The sequence below is a fragment of the Bos javanicus genome, chromosome 5 (genome assembly GCF_032452875.1).
Source record: "Bos javanicus breed banteng chromosome 5, ARS-OSU_banteng_1.0, whole genome shotgun sequence".
NCBI lineage: Eukaryota > Metazoa > Chordata > Mammalia > Artiodactyla > Bovidae > Bos > Bos javanicus.
The window spans coordinates 7,623,160-7,645,382 of record NC_083872.1 but is presented as its reverse complement, the minus strand read 5'-3'; the positions used below and the strand labels follow the sequence as shown (position 1 = coordinate 7,645,382).

General features: G+C 38.8%; 1 protein-coding gene and 1 pseudogene across 1 annotated transcript in view; one reads left to right on the top strand and one right to left on the bottom strand.

Moving 5' to 3' along the window:
• The window catches only part of NAV3 (neuron navigator 3), an 892,841-nt gene that overhangs the window by 546,891 nt on the left and 323,727 nt on the right, over positions 1-22,223 (bottom strand). The window lies entirely within an intron of this gene.
• On the top strand, positions 18,259-18,590 carry LOC133248960 (ASNSD1 upstream open reading frame protein-like; annotated as a pseudogene).

The following is a 22,223-nucleotide window of genomic DNA, read 5'->3' as shown; positions in this document are numbered from 1 at the left end:
TGCCATCTATGGGGTCGCACAGAGTCAGACACGACTGAAGCGACTTAGCAGCAGCAGCAAAGTGAGAAATAGAACCAGAAAAAATATTCTGTTTACCTTATAAACAAAACTGTTAAATAGCTAGAGATGAATGTAACAGAACAGATCAGGATTTTATGAAGAAAAGATCATGATATCTTTGAATGATATAGAATAAGATCTGAACAATTAAAAACTCATTTTATAGACTGACATGGGAAAATTTATCATAAAGATGTTAGATGTCCCAAGATAAATATATACATTTGATGCAATTCCAAACAGCACTCTAATAATCATGTTTTTCAAACAGAGTAAAATGAGTATTTTTAATTTTACCTAAGTATATTCTTACTCAAAGAAAGAAGTGGCAAATGGAAATAGTTATCTTGCAAACCCCTTCACTGAAACAATGGTGTATAAATATTTTCTGACTATGAACTTCACATTTATAAGACCTCTCAGCACTTTAAAAATAGTAGCCAAATTCTAACCTCACTACTAACATAAAATGTTACTTGGGAATGTATATTGGTTTAGCTTCTCCTTTAAATTTTTTAAGTCAATTATTTAATATTTGGAAAGTGCTTTGAATCTTTTAGCCCTTTTTCTGGCCAATGCTAAGAATAATATCTAGTTTTCTTTGATAAACATCTTTATGAACGCATAAGAATTGTCAACTTTGAAGAAAAATGACTATTATAAAAAAAAAAAAAAGTTCGCTGTGCTGGGTCTCCATTGCTGCGCATGGGCTTTCTCTGGTAGCCAGGAGCAGGGGCTGCTCACCAGCTGCAGTGCTCAGGCGTCTCGCTGCAGTGGCCTCTCTTGTTGAGGAGCATGCATTCTGGAGTGAAGGCTCAGGAGCTGTGGTGCACGGACTTAGGTGCCCCTTGGCATGTGGGGTCTTCTCTGACCAGGGATCAAACCTGTGTCCCCTGCATTGGCATGTGGGCTCTTAACCACTGCACCACCAGAGAAGTCTGAAGGACGACTATTTTAATTATCATTTTAACTTCATTGTGAAAAATTTGTGATAAGGAATGGTGTAGAATAACTTCAGCAAAATACATGTTCTCTTATATTAAGTATGCATTGACTTTAACAATAAGTATTAGAAACACTTTTTAAAAGTCTAAGGACTGTAATGATGACTCATCTTAAATACGCTTCCTTCTGCTTATGGAAAAAAAACGTAATGAAACAGTTACAGATTCATAAAAGTATTAAAGTGATGATGTACACTTAAGATACTAAGGGACACAACAGTGGAACATAACTCATAGGGATATAATGAGCATACAATGAAATAATAATCATATAACATTTCATATGCTGCTGAGCATTTTTTAAAAAATCAATAAAATTCACTTTACAGCTGAATTTATTCTAACAGAAATGTTTTTCCACTTCTCTCTGAATATGAACCTCTTAGTCAAAACTGGAAATATCTATAATATAATTTTGTTTAAATTAGCATCACTATATGAAAAATAAAAGGAAACCAGTTGAAATGACAGCTGGCATTTCTGAGTACTTACTAGGCACAAGGCTAAACATTAGTAAAGATTTTAAATTAGGGGATGTGTATCTGTATATTTTTCTAAGATATTTTCAATATACAGCTATCCAAAAATACCTGTACATACTTTATTCAAAAATCAACATATATGTATGTATATCTTTTACTATATATAGAGAGAGTATCTATAGATATTTATAGGATAGGAAAAAAGGAAACCCCAAACTTGATATATTGCTTTTAAAAGACTTATCATTCCTCATAGCATATGTTATGGACTTTATTTTTTCCCCCCAATTTTATTTATTTTAATTTTTTAATTAAATTTATTTATTTTAATTGGAGGTTAATTACTTTACAATATTGTATTGGTTTTGCCATACATCTACATGAATCTGCCACGGGTGTACACGTGCTCCCCATCCTGAACCCTCCTCGCTCCTCCCTCCCCGTACCATCCCTCTGGGTCATCCCAGTGCACCAGCCCCAAGCATCTTGTGCCCTGCATTGAACCTGGACTGGCGATTCGTTTCTTATATGATATTATACATGTTTCAATGACATTCCCCCAAATCATCCCCCCCTCCCTCTCCCACAGAGTCCAAAAGACTGTTCTATACATCTGTGTCTCTTTTGCTGTCTCGCATATAGGGTTATCATTACCATCTTTTTAAATTCCATATATATGCGTTAGTATACTGTATTGGTGTTTTTCTTTCTGGCTTACTTCACTCTGTATAATAGGCTCCAGTTTCATCCACCTCATTAGAACTGATTCAAATGTATTCTTTTCAATGGCTGAGTAATACTCCATTGTGTATATGTACCACAGCTTTCTTATCCATTCATCTGCTGATGGACATCTAGGTTGCTTCCATGTCCTGGCTATTATAAACAGTGCTGCGATGAACACTGGGGTACACGTGTCTCAATTCTGGTTTCCTCAGTGTGTATGCCCAGCAGTGGGATTGCTGGGTCATAAGGCAGTTCTATTTCCAGTGTTTTAAGGAATCTCCACACTGTTCTCCATAGTGGCTGTACTAGTTTGCATTCCCACTAACAGTGTAAGAGGGTTCCCTTTTCTCCACACCCTCTCCAGCATTGGACTTTAGATTTATTTTCTTTAAAATAGCCAGAAAAGATAACAGAGGTGATATTAAATATTTGGCAGTGATATAAAAATGTATGGTAATATAAACCTATTAGCTTTTTGTTGTTGTTGTTTACAAAGAACATCAAAAGATTGCAACCTCTTTGGAAAAAGTACATCAACATCATCATTCTCATTTTAGATAATAGAGGAGAAGGCAATGGCACCCCACTCCAGTACTCTTGTCTGGAAAATCCCATGGATGGAGAAGCCTGGTAGGCTGCAGTCCATGGGGTCGCTAGGAGTCCGACACGACTGAGCAACTTCACTTTTAATTTTCACTTTCATGCACTGGAGAAGGAAATGACAACCCACTCCAGTGTTCTTGCCTGGAGAATCCCAGGGACGGGGGAGTCTGGTGGGCTGCCGTCTATGGGGTCACACAGAGTTGGACACGACTGAAGTGACTTAGCAACAGCAGCAGCAGAGGAATAATAGTTAAGCTCACCAGGTGTGTGTCTTAGTGGAATGAGTAGGACACAAATCTGATTCCCCACCTGATGTCAACAGCCCAAATCATGCAGGCAAGCACCAGGCTGATGACAACACTGCTCTGGTTGACATTCCACCCACCACCCACCAATCATTAGAAATGGAAAAGGTACTAATGATTCCTGGCTGCTTGCAATGTGTCAGGCTACACAGGTTATTTAGCCAAACAACACATTTTAGTGCTTTAGGAAAATGGACTAGGCCCCAGTGAACTATACTTTCTTTGGTGTCAGAAATGCTTAATGCTAACAATTTAATAAGGTTCCACCAAAGAAAAGAGGAAAACTAATCAAGCTTTACTCACTGTGCCTTGACGTAATCACATAAGAAGGTGATAGAGTAAGATTAAGAATCGACTCAGTATCAAGAGTACTGCTATCACTTTCACGGTGGGGCAAGCTGGTATTTCTAGCCTCAGCCTTAGCGTATTTTGGCTCCAGGATTTGCTCTCTGAATCCAGTCATTGCTCTCTCCTCTGTGGCATGCTGTTGGCCATGGGGTCTGAGACTCTACTGAAAATATCTAAGCTTTTCTCTTCAGAAAAACAAACATAATGTCACTCCTGCTTTCCAGGGATATTTTATAAATTAAAGCAACAATGACTTAATTGCTATGAAATGGCCTTTGTTTTTCTTTCTTTACCCCCATGATGGATGAGTTCCCTGGAGTAGCTACTTGCCAAATGGTACCCTAGTGTCCTGAAAGAGTTAAAGCAGCTTGTTTATTTGCATAATTTACAACCAGGGAGTAGCTGGGGACTGGGAGAATCTGGTTCAGTAGGCCATTTAGAAATTCATTAAAATTTATTCACTCTTTATGGTTTTTCTGGCTATGACCAGTAGTACCTAAAAACATCAAAAATGTGTTTCTAAAAGTAAAGTAGAAAATAAGGTAAAACCAGTATTCTTACATCTGTAACCGTAAACTCTGAAATCACCCCATTGTTTGTTTTTTTTCCTTAAATACAGAAACTTATTCATATATTCACATTAGGCAGTTAATTGAACAGAATAGAGGTTGCTATGGAAACAGTGTGGTATGCCCTAGTACTCATTGAGGAAATGAACACCACTAATTATCACCAAATGTATGATATTTCTGCTTTTGTACTCTATAGTTTTTAATGTACAATCTGTTTAATGAGCAGCAAGTTGTTCACCCAGTGTGCAGAGGGTGAATGAAGTCTAAAAATAGATGATTAAATCTTCAGGTGTGAATCTGCCAATTTATTTAAATAAAGCAATAAATATAAAAGACTTGTCTTTCTCCCATATGCTTTAATAAAAATGGGGGGGGGGTCCTTATTGGAGCCTAAAATCTTAAATATAAGCAGTTAAGAGAATAGGAAGGTGCTGCCAAGAAAAAATAAATCTGATTCTTCCCTCACTTCATTAAAATATTTCACACACCCAACACACTCAAAAAGGTATGTATTGAATTCTTACCAGGTACCAGGGAGGAATGGAGGCCTGGTCTAAAGAAACGTGGTTTTACTCTGTTACAAAGCCAACTCTATTAGGGTCCATTAACGAGTTACAGAAAGCACTAAGAACCTAGAAGAAAAGCAGGTTAAATCCAGCCCAGGAGACTGATGAAAACAGATTTTACCCAATATCCCTGAAGGATGGTGAAACTTCTGGCCCGCTGAGTTGCTCATAGCTGCCAGAAGGAATAACTTGCTCACCTGCAGACATAACCTTGAATTCCACTAGGAAGATGGTACGGACACTGAATCGGGAGACACCACAATGGAGAGCAATCTGCAGTTGATCACCTGCTCGTCACACTCCTATGTCCCCCTACACGACCACTGGTGACCGCTTCTCCTATTGGTGTTCTTTATTTCCTGTAGGTCCTTGTTGGTTATCTATTTAAATACAGCAGTGTGTACAAACTAGAAAAGAAGTGAAACTGTCACTGTTTGTAGATGACATGATACTATACACAGAAAATCCTAAAGATGCTACCAGAAAAGTAGTGGACCTTGCCAATGAACTCAGTAATGTTGCAGGATGCAAAGTTAATACACAGACATCTGTGGCATTTCTTTACACTAACAACAAAAGATCAGAAAGAGAAATAAAAGAAACAATCCCATTTACCATCACATCAAAATAATAAAATACTTAGGAAAAAACATATCTAAGGAGGCAAAAGATCTGTACTCTGAAAATTGTAAGATGCTGATGAAAGAAATCAAAGATGACACAAACAGATGGAAAAAAATATACCATGTTTTTGGATTGGGAGAATCAATATTGTTAAAATGACTAAACTACCCAAGACAAATCCCTATGTTCCAAAGTATTTGAAAGAGAATCTGGCTGCAGCTTTTTCATCTTTGACCCTGGTTAGTTGAATCCTGGAGTTTGCTGTCCAATTTCTGACTGAAATGTTTCTCTCACCTTACTTCCATCATCTCTGGTGCTAAACCTATGGGACCCTCTCCAAGAACTACTTTTGTAACCATTATTGCCATGAGCTGGCCCCAACACAGATTGCTGGATTATGCAATTATGGATATTTTAAGACTACTAAAACCTGGCAAGGAATCATCCATTACATAGGTAGCTTCTCCCATCTTCTCCCAAGCCTACTTGGCTCCTATTTTCAGCATACCAGGAATTCCCAGAACACCCAAGAAGCAGGTAACAAGCAGAATGTCATTTTAAAGAGAGGAGTGTTTTCAATATACAAAAGTTAATATGGCTTACATATATTTAACCAATAAAGCATATCAAGATAGCAAAATAGGATATTACTTCATAAACAGCTTGGAAAGATTTGTTGGTACCACAGTGAAAAGAATATTTAATGTTTTGGATTTTATTCTAGGGGAAAATTAAAGCAAATGGTATTGCAATAGTCCAAAGCAAGAGATAAAAGGAACCAGAAAAGAATCAAATTTATCCACAGCTTTGCAAATGAAATGCCCAAGCTCCAATCACAATGCATGTTAAATAATTGGCACTGGATAAACATTTGTGGATGATCCCATGCTGTCAGGTCAGCTTCAAAATGTCAAACTAAAGGCCACTTATCACAATTACACTTTAAAAGTCAAGTTATTTTGATTCATAGAGCAAACTCAGAATTTCTATTTCACTTCACTTAGCACATGAAATTTATAATTAAACATTGATCAAGCTGCAAATATTTATTGAATACTTACATCCAAGCCAGCTGGAATCCTATTACTAGACTCTAGAAGAAAGACAGTATTTATGGGCTTGTAAATAAGTCAGCCCTCATTTTTTTTTACAACTTTATTATTTCTATGCTAGGAAAAAATTGTTATTAAGTAGTATAGATATTGATCAACAGCTTATAAAACTGTGCCTTTAGGCAATTTTGAGAACTTCTTTCAATATGATAAAATTATTTTCAACTATATGAGCAATTAAGATTTACTTACTGTGTACATTCAATTCAGTACCCTCAATGTGCTTGAGACAGGGAGGCCCGGTGTGCTGTGATTCATGGGATCGCAAAGAGTCAGACAGGACTGAGCGACTGAACTGAACTGAACTGAACTGAATGTGCTTGAGAATGCCATTAAAAATTTTTTTAATTCTGGAAAATGCAGAAAACATATAGAGTCTGGATTTCTCAAAAGCAACTTGCAAACAAAAAAAACAGCAAATGTATACCATAATTATACTTTAATGACACAAATAATAATTGAAAAAGTGTTTCTCTTTTAACAATTTAAAAATAGTTTCTTTTGTTTCTTCTCTCAGGTTACAAATTTAAACATCTTGTTAGGCAAGAATAGTCTGATGTAATTTTTAACTTCTTATACATGAATTTACTGAGTTTCATTTCTTTCCATTAATTTTATGCAGAACTCGCTTTCAATTATTCATTTTGGCTTGTTCAGTTTATGGAATATTCAGGCCTTTTGTTTCTGAACCTGCCTCTTTTTAAATTCAAATCACTACATATCTGTTCTTACTAGCAATGGTATTGATAGACAATAAAAATCAATGCTTATTAAGAACTTATTATGTGCAAGCATTGCTCAGAACATTTGACATACAGTAAACCACTAAATCATCACAATAATCCTCTAAAGTAGGCAATATTCATATTTCTAATTTACACATGAGGGAAAAGAGGGTAGCTAATTGCCTTGAAGTTTCAAAGCTCCTGAGTGGGGATGTCAGTATTTAAACCCAGGCAGTCTACTTTTAGAATTCACACTTTTAACAACTACACTATTATTGATACTTCATTCCTCCAAAAGTATTTCTTATATGTATTTTTAACCTTAAGCTCTAGAGTGACTATTTACAAAACTACAGAAAATCAAAGCCAAAGGTTGGAAAAATCTCCAATCTGCAATAAGCCACTAAAATATCCCTGAGAATTAAGGATGTCTGCCATTAATACCAGAGAAGGCAATGGCACCCCACTCCAGTACTCTTGGCTGGAAAAATCCCACGGACGGAGGAACCTGGCAGGCTTCAGTCCGTGGGGTCGCTAAGAGTCAGGCATGACTGAGCGACTTCACTTTCACTTTTCAGTTTCAAGCATTGGAGAAGGAAATGGCAACCCACTCCAGTGTTCTTGCCTGGAGAATCCCAGGGACGGGGGAGCCTGGTGGGCTGCCGTCTATGGGGTCGCACAGAGTCGGACACGACTGAAGCAACTTAGCAGCAGCAACAGCAGCCATTAATACTAATGCAATATTTGAAAGGACTTAAGGAGGTTAAATCTGATAGATGATGTTGGTTTTAACTTTGCAGTAACATGTTAATTTCTCAAATGAACATCCCAAACATTGAGAGGAGTCATAAACTCTGCAGTCATTCTCGGCTCTTCTCTTTCTCTCCCAGCCTACACGCCATCCCTCAGCATATCCCACCAGCTCTGCCTTCAGCAGCCACTTCCCTATTCTGCCTTTTCGCCGGGCTCAGGTCAACCTCTGCATCCACTCTTGTCAGACTACTGAAGAAGACTGCTGAGCACACAGTGCACCTCTGGAAACACTCGTCAGATTGCGTCTCTTTTGCACTCAGGATCTTCCAGGGGCATTTAAGGCGTCTCGGAACAAAAGCCGTTCCACAGGCTAACGTGGAGCTGCCATTCCTGTGGGCCAACTGGCTGCTTCTCCAACTTGGTTTCTACAACTTTCCTCCTGTTCTCTGGTCTCCTTACAGGTGCTCAACATGACCATTATTCTCAGAGCTTTCACTGGTATCTCTGCTTAATTTCTTACATCTCGCATATTCACATGCTGACGTCACCCTTCATTCCGTTTCTACTCAAAATGCCACTTAAGACAATCTTTCCTTGGCCAGCCCCTTTAAAATAACCCTTTGTCATTTTCTGTCTACTCACCCTGTCTTCCTAGTGCTTCCTGCACTATCTGACCTTACTGATATTCTGCCTTCATTATTATTATGTAAATTCCCTTTAGACATTGCTGTAGGCTTAATTCCTAGAGCAGTGTCTGACCCACAGTGGATGCTGAAAAACATTGGCTGAAAGAAGAGGTGAATTTAGATACAATATTTCTTCTTACAATCATTTCACTAGGACAGCAGTAAATTGAATCTAGTCCTTCATCATCTTATTTTCTTTACGGAGAATGAATCATAAGCTCTTGCCCTGAGTTTCTAACGGATATTTTTATCTACAATTTTCTACTGTAAAATGCTGTTAATAATTTAAAGGTTGAAATATTTATCTTTATATTACTGATAAGAATTATCTTCCTGATCCTCTGCAAGAAAAAATTCAAGGAAAATCCTGGCATTTGAGCATTCTTTAAGACAAGAACAAAAACACAAAGATACCTCCATCTAGAGGACATGCTAGGCCTTAATAATGGTGTGCAGAAGTAAGACAGACTCCCCTGAAGTGTCTCATCCCTTACTATGCTGCCTTTTAGACAGTATCCCCCCAAACTCCCACTGACTGTGTTAGACAATTCACTAAAGGGCTGTCCTACACTTGGGATCAGAAACTCTGCTGTAAAGGTGATCTCTCATAATGTAGGATCTTTCACTCTCCAGATTCCCACCAACTCAACACCACAGACATCCCCAGGGACCTGATAACAACTAAAAAACGTTCCCAAACATTCCTCACCTCCAGTGAAGAACCTGTGATAGGCTAGAAGCCTTTCAGGTTCACTCTTATTCTGTAATATTCTCCTCCAAGTCTGACTTAATTCCTTATTGGCTTATAATCCAGTGATATTATCCTCAGACTAACCTCCTGAAGCCCATCTCTAAACAAGATGCCCCCCACAGCTCTCTGGTTGCCTAAGAGACGATGGGTAAAAAGGGCCTTTAATATCTTTAATTTTAATTAATATTTTATTTTTAGTCTTACAGTATTTTATATTCTTATAAAGGAATCAAGCAATTTTATGTAACAAAAGAATACTATGTTTTAATTGGAAAAGAACATACTTATAGTAAGACAAATGTGTTCTGGCCTCAAAGCCATCCTATACCGAGATATCTAAGCAGACACTTTGGTGAATCATTTCTTTTCCTGCCCTGATATTTGCCAAGGCACATTCCTGTCAACATAAATTGGTACCCATTACTTTCCATTGTGAGACTGTCCAACATAAAGCTGTATTACAAATATCATACACTGAAAATCACTATGTGTATATAACATTCTCCGGGTACACACACGTACGCACTCTCGTACCTTTCTAGATGACGAAAGAAACGGTACATCCGCATCTAACTCTCAGTACATTTCAGATACCAAATGCATTTTTTAAACTATATAAATTATAGATACACATTATAGATACACATGCATACATATTTAATTCAACTTTATGTTTCATAAATTCTCCACATCAAAATTCATTTAGCAAATGGAACAAAATCACTGTGATTGATAGAACACAATGTGTTGAGGCCAGGAACTAAAACACAAGGACTTTATTGCCTTTCTAAATATTTTGGAACAAGTACAACCAGCCTATGCATTGTGTTTTCTCGGTGCCTGCCTAATCATTTCTCCTCCAACTTCCGATGAAAAATTCATAAGGGTGAGCATCATGCAGAACACAATGGCCTTGATCAATGTGGTACGGTAGAGAAACGCTGAAGACTTGAAATTCAGCGCTGTGAGTCTCCTGCTTCCTCTGCTCATTTTCCTCATTTATATACGTAAATAATAATAATGGCTCGGGCAAGCGTTATGCTAGAAAGATAAGGGAGCCAAAACATTCTTGTTGAAAGAATAAGATGTTAAATTTGAACATGTCCAATAATCCCCCCCAGCATCACTGAAGCTTATACACTGTATTCACTCATATATTATTTCTCAGGTTCTAAGACATGAGTGATGTATTAATGGGCAGGAAAATGTTAACCGTGTGATTGTCGGTTGGGGTTGGGGGTTATCTTCTTTTGGTAAGACTTTCTGAGCTCAAAGGTGACATGCAACGGAGCTTTGTGGTTCAAAGAGAGAGTTCAATGATGGTTGTATTAGCTTCTAATTACTTCCTTAGGGTTTAAACAAAGTGATGGATTTTTAAAATTTATTTATTTATTTGTGGGCGCGTGGGTACTGTGCTGGGTCTTCCCTGCTGCGTAGGCTCTTCTCTAGTTGCAGTAAGCAGGGGCTACTCTCTGGCTGTGGTACAAGGTTTCTCACTGCGGTGGCTTAATTGGTTGTGGTTCCCAGGCTCTCGAGCACAGGCGCAACAGCTGTGGTCCAGGGGCTTAGTTGCTCTACGGCATGTGGAACCTTCCTGGACCAGGGATGGAACCTGAGTCTCACGCACTGGCAGGAGGGCGCCTCACCACAGAGCCGCCAGGGAAGCCGCAAAGTGATGATCTGTTTCAGAACCTACAGCATTTCATTCCTCACATGTCCTAGGTTGCTGGGCGCTTTGTTGGGTAGTGTGCCAATGACTATAGTTCCACTATGAAAATAAGGCCCAAAAGTCGTAGGAAGGCTTCCTAACTACCATCCCCTCTGGTTTCACGGTGATTGACCCATAGAATGCAGGGAGAATAGTTTTATAAATGACAAACTTGTAAATGGCAAACAATCGTTTGCTTATCACTTTCAGTACATCTCACAGACTTTCAGAATGGACTCACACACATCAAAAATCCAATCCTTCTTCAAGAATAACTTACTAAAAAATTAAAACTTGAGCCACTTGTTTCACCCCTCCATCAGTTTCTCCAAATTTCCACCACTCGTGCTGCCACACCAACGCCAGTTTCTAGCTTTTGTCATGATGTCATCTAAGTGTATCAACTCTTTGATTCAAGTGTCTTACGACTTGATTTTTGTAAGTTTTAAGCTTTTAACTGTTCATTCAATTCATTCATATAAATGCCAAAATATCTTCTTTCTGTACTCTTTCATCAGCCATTTGGCCTCTTTTTCATAAAACAAATGTTCAAAATCAGACATGTTATTCTGAAGATTGGGCGCAAGCACAGGTAAGTGGTGTGTGAATGGATTCCATTAGGAAGCCTACTTTTTTGTCTCAGCAACACCTGCCAACATCATCATGAGTAGCAAAACTGACATATTTACCAGGTGACTTCTATATGAAGTAGCATGTCATAAGAAGTTTCCATCATCTATTATCTTCAAAAAACCCATTACCAAGATTAGAAAGATGAGGTTCAGGCAGATAAGTTAGTTGCCTAGGATTTCATAGGTAGCAAAGTCAGGCACAGGAGGAGGGGAAGGCTGAATTTCAGGTATGAGACTAGCAACATCACTAGTTTTTCTAAAAATGACACTTATTTTTATGATTTGGTCTAAAAGGTAGTCTCCAAATTAAAAGCATCCTTAATTTTACAATGAACAAAATGTGTCTATTTGGGCAGTAGAAATAAACTCAGAATCATCTTTCATATCATTTTAATAAACCCTTTACCCAAAAGGTGTATAAACATTTGAAAATTTCCAAATCTGGGGTGGGTTTGCGTGTGTGTGCATGAGAGAGACAGAGAGAGAAAAAAAGAAACAGAGAGACCTTCCAAATTTGTGATCTGTCTGTCTTAAAAAACGCTTCCACTCCAAAGTCATTCTGAGGATGGAGTGCCTTCCTGTGTTTATTTTTTTTTTAATACGCATGAAGAAAAATGGTGACTTAAAAACGTGATTCACATGTGACAACTCTACTGACTCATTTTTCTTTCTCACAAGTTCCCTGTGATAGCAAAAGCATTCATTCCTTCAATAGTGCAGACACAATTAATTCCATACATCATGTGTGAGTCCGACTGACAGGACACACCATCTGCAGTGACCACGAAAGGCCTGCTTAGAAGGCTAAGTAATGCAGCCATCAGAGCTCAAGACAAGAAAACATGCTAAGATTCACAGCTACACTTTTAACACACGCATTTTCCTTACCTTACTAATAAAGAAAGTTGTCAAAGTAAGAGGAAATCATCAAAGGCAACTGGCCGGGTCAGAACAAAGGACCAGCAGAAGACTTAACCCAGCCCGATTTCTGGATCTGTCTGATGTGGTTTATGGTCTTAGTCAGCAGAAGCTTATGAAATCTAAAAAATATTATTGATGGGCACACATTCCTTTTAAACATTTCAGGAAGCTTTGTGGCTTTTGACAATATTCATAAACTTAAGTAGGGATAAAGAAGCAGCTTTATATTCTACAGAAGCATGGAAGAACGTGGCTGGCAGTGATCATTATGTTATGCCAACAGAATAAACCACTTCTTCAAAACATGGAGATGGAAAATTCTTTCATGAAGGAAATGTATTGTGTTAAAAGCAAAAGAGGATATACTAAATACTAAATTGAATACTAAAAGCATTTGATACACTACTAACCTGACTTATGAAAATATATTTTCAATGATTATTACAAGATACTCATTTTTTGAGCAAATCTCTTGAGCCATCCTTTACACTCTTAGATTTCAAAGCTACACTTTTTGGTTACACAACACAAAGCTTATCCTGACAATGAAACTAAAAGAAACATAAGCTCCTTGGATACCAGGAGCAAACTCTACCAGGCTACTGGCAATCAATTTAGACGTTGCATGCTTTCAATTCTTGATTTGTAGATGAGGGCAAAAAATATTTATTGCCTTATCATTCTTCCTCTCATCCTTACTTCACCTTCATTGAGTCATTATTAGATCAAATAGTAAATCTTACAAATACTAAGATAAAAGTAATACTCAAGGATTACAACTATTTTTTTATTAAGGGGGAGTCTCTTCAAGCTCTTTTATTAATATTATGAGATATAAATAGGTTAAAACACATTATAACAGTTATGAAGTGAATTCAGTTCAATAGTTTATCACTGCCTAACACTTCAGTTTTATGAATGTTTTCCATTTATTTCCTCCATCTTAAATTAAAAATACTAAATGACTATTGGTAAAATGAATTAAAAGAATCATTTTTAAATATAGTATCGGATGTAGATGAACAAATAAAAGGTGTATTCCATTTTGTAGGCTTCCTTGGTGGCTCAGATAGTAAAGAACCTGTCTGCAATGTTGGAGATCCAGGTTCAATCTCTCGGTGGGGAGACTCCCTGGAGAAGGGAACGGCTACCCACTCTAATACTTTTGCTTGGAGAATTTCATGGACATAAGCAAGCTATAGTCCATGGGGTTGCAAAGAGTCAGACATGACTACAACTAACACTTTCACTTTCCATTTTAAATACACACAAAGAAATGATGAGCACGTCCATTTTAAAAGTGCCCAACTATCAAGAGGTTTAAAATCATTTCAAATAAAGACTACATTTGTTAATTATTGCTCAGTATAACAAATTATCCCCTAACCTAGTGGCTTAAAACAATAAACATTATTTTTTGGTTTACGCAGGTCATGACTTTGGCGGCGGTTTAGTTGTATGGCTCCAGTCCATCTTTCATGATGTTCAGTCAATACAGTGGCAGAGTTTGCAGTCATCTGAAAGCTTGACTGTGGCTGGAGGACTCACCTCCTAGACAGCTTACTCACATAGACTTGAAGGGTCTCCTTGGTTCATCATGTATGTCTCCACAAAGCTGAGCCAAGACGGCTATGTCTTCAGGAGATGGCTGCTAGCTTTCGCCCAGGACAAGGGATCCAAAAGAGCAAGATGGAAGTTGCAATGGGTTTTATGATCTAGTCTTGGGTCTCAGTCTCTGACAGCAGCATCCTTTTACACAAGTCAGCCCTACTACAAGTGGGATGGAACCCAAGGGCATGAATACAAGGGAGTAAGGATCACTGGGGAACATTTGGAAGTTGGCTACTACAACCACCTATCTTGTAAAATGGTCAAAAATAAAGAACTGTGTGATCTACTCTAGAAGAGTCAACAGTCATTCATCCAAAACATTTCCAGTAGGTGTGATACTCAATGAGAAAAACTGTGAATTGCGTCCAAGATAAAGTCATAGAAGGTGTCCTCAGGAAACTCACAAGAATGGGCAAGATAAATGATTATTCAAGAATCATGCTATCAAAAAAAAAAAAAAGAATCATGCAAATACTAAAATGGATTCTAATACATTCTTCTTGAATTATTCAAAAAATCACTAAACCAGTGAAGAGTTAAAATAATCAGTAATTTAAGTCCATTGGCAGAAGCTTAGGATCATAAAATGTAAAAAAATAAAAATAAAGAAGACATACTGAGCTTTTCTGCAGAACATCATCCAACCTTCACAGGTAATAAGAGGTCTCTGAAAAGGAGGTGTATGACAGCATAGGGTCTACTTTAATATATGTTTGTGTTTATATTAGAAATAACAGGCTTTGAAGTCAGGAGAACCTTGTTTCCCTGCCCAGTTCTGATATTTACTGGGTCAATTTAGGCAAGCAACAATACTTCTGACAGCAGTTTCCCAATCTTGAAAATTGTCCTACCTACCCCACTGGTTATTATGTGGGTTCCAGAGACCTGTACATGTGTCAGAAACAGCACCAGGTCTTACATATATTAGGAATGGGTGTGATTTGTTTTTGAATATTATATTTGTATCACCAGGGCAGCTGACTGTTCATCAAGAATTGCCCAAGGATGATTAGATGCCTATTCTCACACAAATAGGATAGCTAACATGGAAATGAAGGACAGGAAAAAAAATCTGGTAAATAATACTTGCCTTTTGACATTATTTGTAAAGAAGCAAAAGGAAATAGGAAATAGCCAGGCTTTCCTGAGTCTGTGATAAGAAGGAATTCTAAAATTAGGTAAGATTATCATATAGCAATGATATCGTTTTCAAGGAAAATATTAGGTTTTCACTGAGAGTCAATACTTCATTAAAATGGATTAAAAATACTCCACGAAAATTCTAATAGCAAAATACACTTTTATAAGGTATAGAGAGTTGTGACCTAAGAAATACAGGTTGAAAGTAAATGTTACATATTAAAATATTTAAATAATGCATTTGTTTCTGTATCACAGATTATACATTTTTTAAAAGGTAATACTTCTGCTGGAATGCCCTACCCTCTTCTTTACCACACGTCCTTTTGGGTGACCTAGTCCTACAGGGCTCAGCTATATGAGAAAGATTTTTGAGGTTACTAGCACCCCTCCACTCAAGAGGAGGCATTGCTCTCCTGATGAGAACAGCATCCTCAGTCATAATGTTGATGTGGATAGTGGTAACATCCACCTCAACTAACATTCTTTAAGCACTTACTATGCACCAATCCAGAGAAGGCAATGGCACCCCACTCCAGTACTCTTGCCTGGAGAATCCCATGGATGGAGGAGCCTGGTAGGCTGCAGTCCATGGGGTCGCTAAGAGTCGGACACGACTGAGCGACTTTGCTTTCACTTTTCAGTTTCATGCATTGGAGAAAGAAATGGTAACCCACTCCAGTGTTCTTGCCTGGAGAATCCCAGGGACGGGGAGCCTGGTGGCTGCCGTCTATGGGGTCACACAGAGTTGGACACGACTGAAGTGACTTAGCATAGCATAGCATATGCACCAATCACTGCATTAAATGCTTTATACATGGTTTTGTTTAACCTTATGAACAAGTGCGTAAAAACAGGCAGTATTGTAACTATTATTTTGATCTGGATTCACTCCTAAAGGAAATCAATCAACCCTGAATATTCATTGGAAGGACTGATGCTGTAGATGAAACTCTAGTTCTTGGCCACCCGACGTGAAGAGCTGGCTCACTAGAAAAGACCCTGACGCTGGGAAAGACTGAAGGCAAAAGGAGAAGGGGACAAAGAATTAAATGGTTAGATAGCATCACCAACTCAATGAACGTGAATTTGAGCAAACTCTGGGAGATAGTGGAGGACAGAGCCTGGCGTGCTGCAGTCCATGGGATCGCAAAGAGTCGGACTCGACTTAGTGACTGAATAGCAACACAACTATCATTTTACATATGATGAAACTGAGGTACTCACTGGTTAAGATCACACAGCCAGAAATGCTGGAACCAGTCTTTGAACTCAGGCAGTCTGACCCTAGGACACAGCCTCTTAACTGCTGAGTGAATACCGCCTCATCTGATTTATTTTAAAATACTCACTATGTAGGACAGTGCCTGGTCCATGTAGGTGCTCAATTTCATTTTTTAAAATATAAATAAGTGATTTAAAAATATAATAGTGATAAATGGAGGAGCCTGGTAGGCTACAGTCCATGGGATTGCTAAGAGTCGGACACGACTGAGCGACTTCACTTTGACTTTTCACTTTCATGCTTTGGAGAAGGAAATGGCAACCCACTCCAGTGTTCTTGCCTGGAGAATCCCAGGGACAGGGGAACCTGGTGGGCTGCCGTCTATGGGGTCGCACAGAGTCGGACACGACTGAAGTGACTTAGCATAGTGATAAATATTTTAAATATTAATTAAAATTTTATTCTATTACGGTCAGACCGAGGACAAAAGGTTACTGGAAAATACAGAATTCTTCCCAAGTGGCTGAGTGGGAAAAGATCATCTTGTCGATGCAGGGCACACCAGAGGTGAGGGTCCAATCCCTGGGTCAGGAAGGTCCCCTGGAGTAGGAAATGGTAACCCACTGCAGTATTCTTGCCTGCAAAATTATAAGGACAGCAGAGTCTGGCGGTCTACAGTGCATGGGGTCACAAAGAATTGGAAAGTGTGCAGCTGAACACGCAAACACACAGAGCCACAATAAAGGGAGGCACTGGCATTATAAAGGCTATATGTTTAAGAGGCATCCCCATGCAGACGTCCTTTCCCTGCAGATCAGCAGTTCTCAATCAGGGGGGATTTTGCCCTCGGGGAGCGTGGGGGGGCCACTGGCTGAAGACAGTTTTGGTTGTCACAACTGAGCGGGTAGTGCTCCTGCCATCTAGTGGTTAGAAGCCAGCGATGCTGCAAAACAGCCTAACCCAGTGGAAAACCACCCCCCACAGCAAAGCCTGGCCTGGCTTCAACCCTCAGCAGCGCTATAGAGCTAGTCTTGAATGTACATTCCCTTCCAAACTCTAATATGCTGATTAATATTTAAGGAATCTCCACTAACCTCCAAATCCCATAATGTCCTAATAATATTCTAAGTAGCAGTAACAAAAAATAATAAAAGCAAACCCACAATTTCAAAGGACAAGAGAGAGAGGCCAATGCTTTGGAAAATAATGACTTCTGGGAAGATGAACACTGACGTCCAAGAATCCTAGAACATCAAAAGCAAAGGCTGACACAGTGGCTAAGGCCATGTGCTTCCACTGCAGGGGGCACAGGTTGATCCCTGGTCGGAGAACTGAGATTCTGCATGTCTCACAGCACGACAAAAATAAAAGTCTTCTAATAATAAATGCTGGAGAGGGTGTGGAGGAAAAGGAGCCCCGCTCCACGGTTGGTAGAAATGTAAATCGGTAAAGCCACTGTGGAAAACAGCATCTTGGTTCCTTAAAAAAATAAAAACAGAGTGGTCCCACTCACGGGCATATATCCAGAGAAAAATCTAATTTGAAAAAATACAAGCACCTCAATGTTCATAGCAGCACCATTTACGCCAGTCAGTACCTGGAAGCCACTTAAACGCTCATCACAAATGAATGGATGGATAAACAAGGCATGGTGGGGGCTGCGGGCTGTGGAGTGCCGGGCAGGCTGCGTGTATGTGATACTCCATGGGGGTGCCCAGCTGGGGTGCATGACCAAAGGACAACGCTGGGCTGGTCCCTGCCGACAATCTGACCCCGCAAAAGGAAGCACTCAGCAGCAAGTTGAAAGAACAAAATTTGTTGTGGATAAACCTTCTAACCTGAAGAAGAGGAGGATATATTGGGTGAGCTGAGGAAAGAATATCAAGGAATAAAAAACTCAGAGAAGAGTAAAATCAAGAAATAGCCAACTTGATTTTACATAGTAATGTGTGTGGTATTTGCTGTGCAATGAATCAGTTGATCTTCTTAATGTGGTTTTCATCACTAAAGAATAGATTGTACCAGCTAGTTTTAACAAAAAGGGAAGAAAACAGAAAAATCATTATGAAATACCCTCTGAGGAATGCTCCAAAAATGTTATTGCTACGAACTGCTGCTGCTAACCCTGGTGAACAATTCAGTGTACCAGATCGCGTCACAGGAAGAGCAGGACTGAAGGAACTACAAGCTGCCAACCCTTCCCGCATTTGGAACTTTGTTGAAATTAATGTTTCTCTAGAATTGCAAAGATTAAGAAGAACTTGAATATCCCACGTAGTTCAGCCCTTGGCTTCAGTACTGAATGACAGCAGTGGCTGCACGGCCTGATTTGCTTCCAGAGGAGTTGATTGGTTAGTGACCCAAGATGAAGCAAACCCATATCAGAGCCATGGGAAGGCAGTTCTTTCTGGAGTTGGTGCAGAGGAGCAGCTTGCAAGTTATTCTCATCATCATGTCCACTTCCAGACACACAGGTTGGAAAGACTGAATAAGGAAATTGAAATGGAACTGGGTCAAATTTCTTCTAGAAATCTTGGTCATGATGATTGAGTTATTGGTGATCATGGAAAAGAAGCAAGATTTCCCTTCCTGAATGAAAATACTGTCTCCTTTCTAAATTTCCTACCAGTCTGGGAAAAGGCAAACTTAACTTTATCTCGTGGAATCGGTGAAAAACGAATTTTGCACCTTGCAGCACTGGAACTTGGTGTAACAGATCTCTGGTCTTCTGCCAAAGCAGGCCAGGCAATTTGGATCCAGAATTGCAAAAATAGAAAAGAATAATGAAAAGCCATCTGATAAATGTGGAAGGCTCCAAGTCATCTCCTTAGAAAACCTTTCTATTGAAAATTAGATTAAAATGTAATATTTCACAGTGTAACAACATTTACTGAACGATGAATTTTTAAAAAGAATAAAATACCCTGCTGCCTTACTGTAAAAAAAAAAGGAAAGACACGGTATATATACATACAATGGAATATTAGCCATAAAAAAGAATGAAATAATGTCATTTACAGCAACATGGATGGATCCAGAGATAATCATATTAAATGAAGTCAGTCAGAAAGAGAAATCACTTATATGTGCAATCTAAAAAAAAAAAAAAAAGATACAAATGAACTTACTTGCAAAACAAACAGACCCACAGACAGAGAAAACAAACTTTTGGTAAGGAAAGAGTAAAAATGGGGAAAGGGATAAACTAGGAAGTTGGGGTTAACATATACTCTGTACTAATACATAAAACAGACAAACAAGGACCTACTGTATAATACAGGGAACTATACGCAATATCTTATTTTATAAATATGTATGTGTATGTGTGTGTGTGTAACTGAATTACTTTGCTGTACACTTGAAATTAACACACTTTAACTATACGTCAATAAAAGTTATACTAAATAAGAAATTTAACATAACAATTTTTTTTTAAAAAGGAATATATAGATAATAGGAAAATAAAAGTAAAGGTTGGTGGGAAGGAGAATTATTCACTAAATACACCTACTTGGTTCAGGCCAAGGGCTAGGCATCTAGAAACATTCCAACACCCTAGATATTTCATTCAAGAAGGGATTGTGTTCTAAAAAGACAAAGTAGCTTTGCTGGGGTCATAGGTTCAATGCAGCAGCAAGGCCCTGACACATAGGTACCTGGTCTAAAGGCCCAAGCTCCCCTTTTCCATGATCATAAACTTAACGTTAGATAGGGGTGCCCAACCAGAAGGCCAGGCAGGCCCCCTGGTACCAAACCAACAAACAGCTGCCAGGCAAGCTTGGCTTGTAGTTATATAAATGGCTTCTTGGAGAAGAACCCTGAAATCTCGAATAGACAAAAAGACAACTCCCCAGAGAAGTGACAAAAGCTCAGTGAGCTGTCATACAAAACACAGAAAACAAACGTCAGTATCATATGTGGATTTGTGCTGTGAAAAGGCCATTTATTCTCCACATACTCCTTCCAGCCTCACCCACAACCACTGAGAACAAAGTCCTCTTCTAAGACACGGGCACAAGTGTTGGAAGAACACGGGCTGCCTTGAATACCAAGACTGTCCCTCTGCTCTTCTCTACAAAGTGAGTACCAAGTAAGGGTGAAAGCAAGCAGAGCGGGAAATGAGGCTGCACACTTCACGGACAGAGGATGCCTGGGTCCCTGGAGCACCGCTTTCATGTAAAAAGGCTGTGTACCGGTCCTGGAGGCTAAAGGTTGCTACCACCACCTCCCAGACCTCTCTTTAGGACAGTGTTCCCAAGTGCTCCCAAATGGTGCACCAGTATAATCAATGCCCTTAGACAGAGAAAACACTGGTAAACAGAAATGAATGTTGTTGGGTTCCTTGGTAAACAAAAAACTTAAAACAGTACAGGATTCATGCGTGCATGAAATCCACTCACTGCCCTATTTAGAATTCTGAAAAAAAAAGTAGGCAAGTAGCTGGCCAATAAACAAATAAAATCTATTCTGCTTCCAGGGCAATATGAATCTAGAACTCAACGAGATTGCAACTGCTGCTAAAGGAGACTCCTTTCCAGTTGAAGGGGTGGCATTTTAAAAGTGAGAAGAAAGAATTTAGGTCACCAAAAATCTTTATGAAAAATTTAATTATATAAAATAATAAAGCAACATTAAAGAAAAATATTTCCTTGCTCCAAAATCTGTTAGGGTGGCTTCCAAATCCACAAGAAGCAGTGATAGGTTCAGATAAACGCACAGCTTCCCAGGTGGCACCAGTGGTAAAGAACCTGCCTGCCAACTCAGGAGACCTAAGAGATAGGGATTCAGTCCCTGGGTTGGGAAGATCCCCTGGAGCAGGGCAATGGCAACCCACTCCAGTACTCTTGCCTGGAGAATCCCATGGACAGAGGAGCCTGTTGGGCTACAGTCCATGGGGTCGCAAAGAGTCGGACACAACTGAAGTAACTTAGCACGCACGCACGTACGCTACCACCACAGAGCATCTTTTCTATTCTGCTGCTTCCTACCTGTGGCACGGGGAAATTATAGGAATCACAGAGTTATCCAACAGTGAAGCAGGTATTTAAGTTTTACTCTATAAAAACTCAAAGTTATGTATTTTCTTCAAGTGTAGATCACCATTTGAAGGTACCTTCCACATGAATGACTGAAGAGTGATTCTTCCACAACCAAGGTCAAATAAAGACTGTGTTTTCACCAAATTCACATATTTCAAATAATATTGTAATACAAAATATTTTTGCTGCAATTACAGTCCTATAAGTCTGTTCACACTATTTACTATGGGATTATGAACTCATAAGGTCTAGTCTTTTCTGGCAAATAATCTAAAATTTAGTTTTGCTAATAGTTTATTAAGAATTTAAACTAGAAATGTACAATAAAATCATAACATTAATACCATCCAAAATGTCTGAGAAGATGTTTCTAGGGTCATTATCTCCTTAGCTCATTAACAGTACTTACAGAATTAAAAAAGGCAATGAGTAGAAGCAAATATAAATGAAAACCAGCTTCCTGTATCAACAATTTAATAATGAAGAGATGCTTATGTGCTTTTGGATAGAGTACTGTTAATCTGCTTCAGGTTTTTTTTCTAAAAAAGGTACACTTGCTAAGCTGTCCTCGATTATTTATTTCTTCTATTTTTATTATAGCACTTTTGCTTCTCATTAAAGTTTGCACTT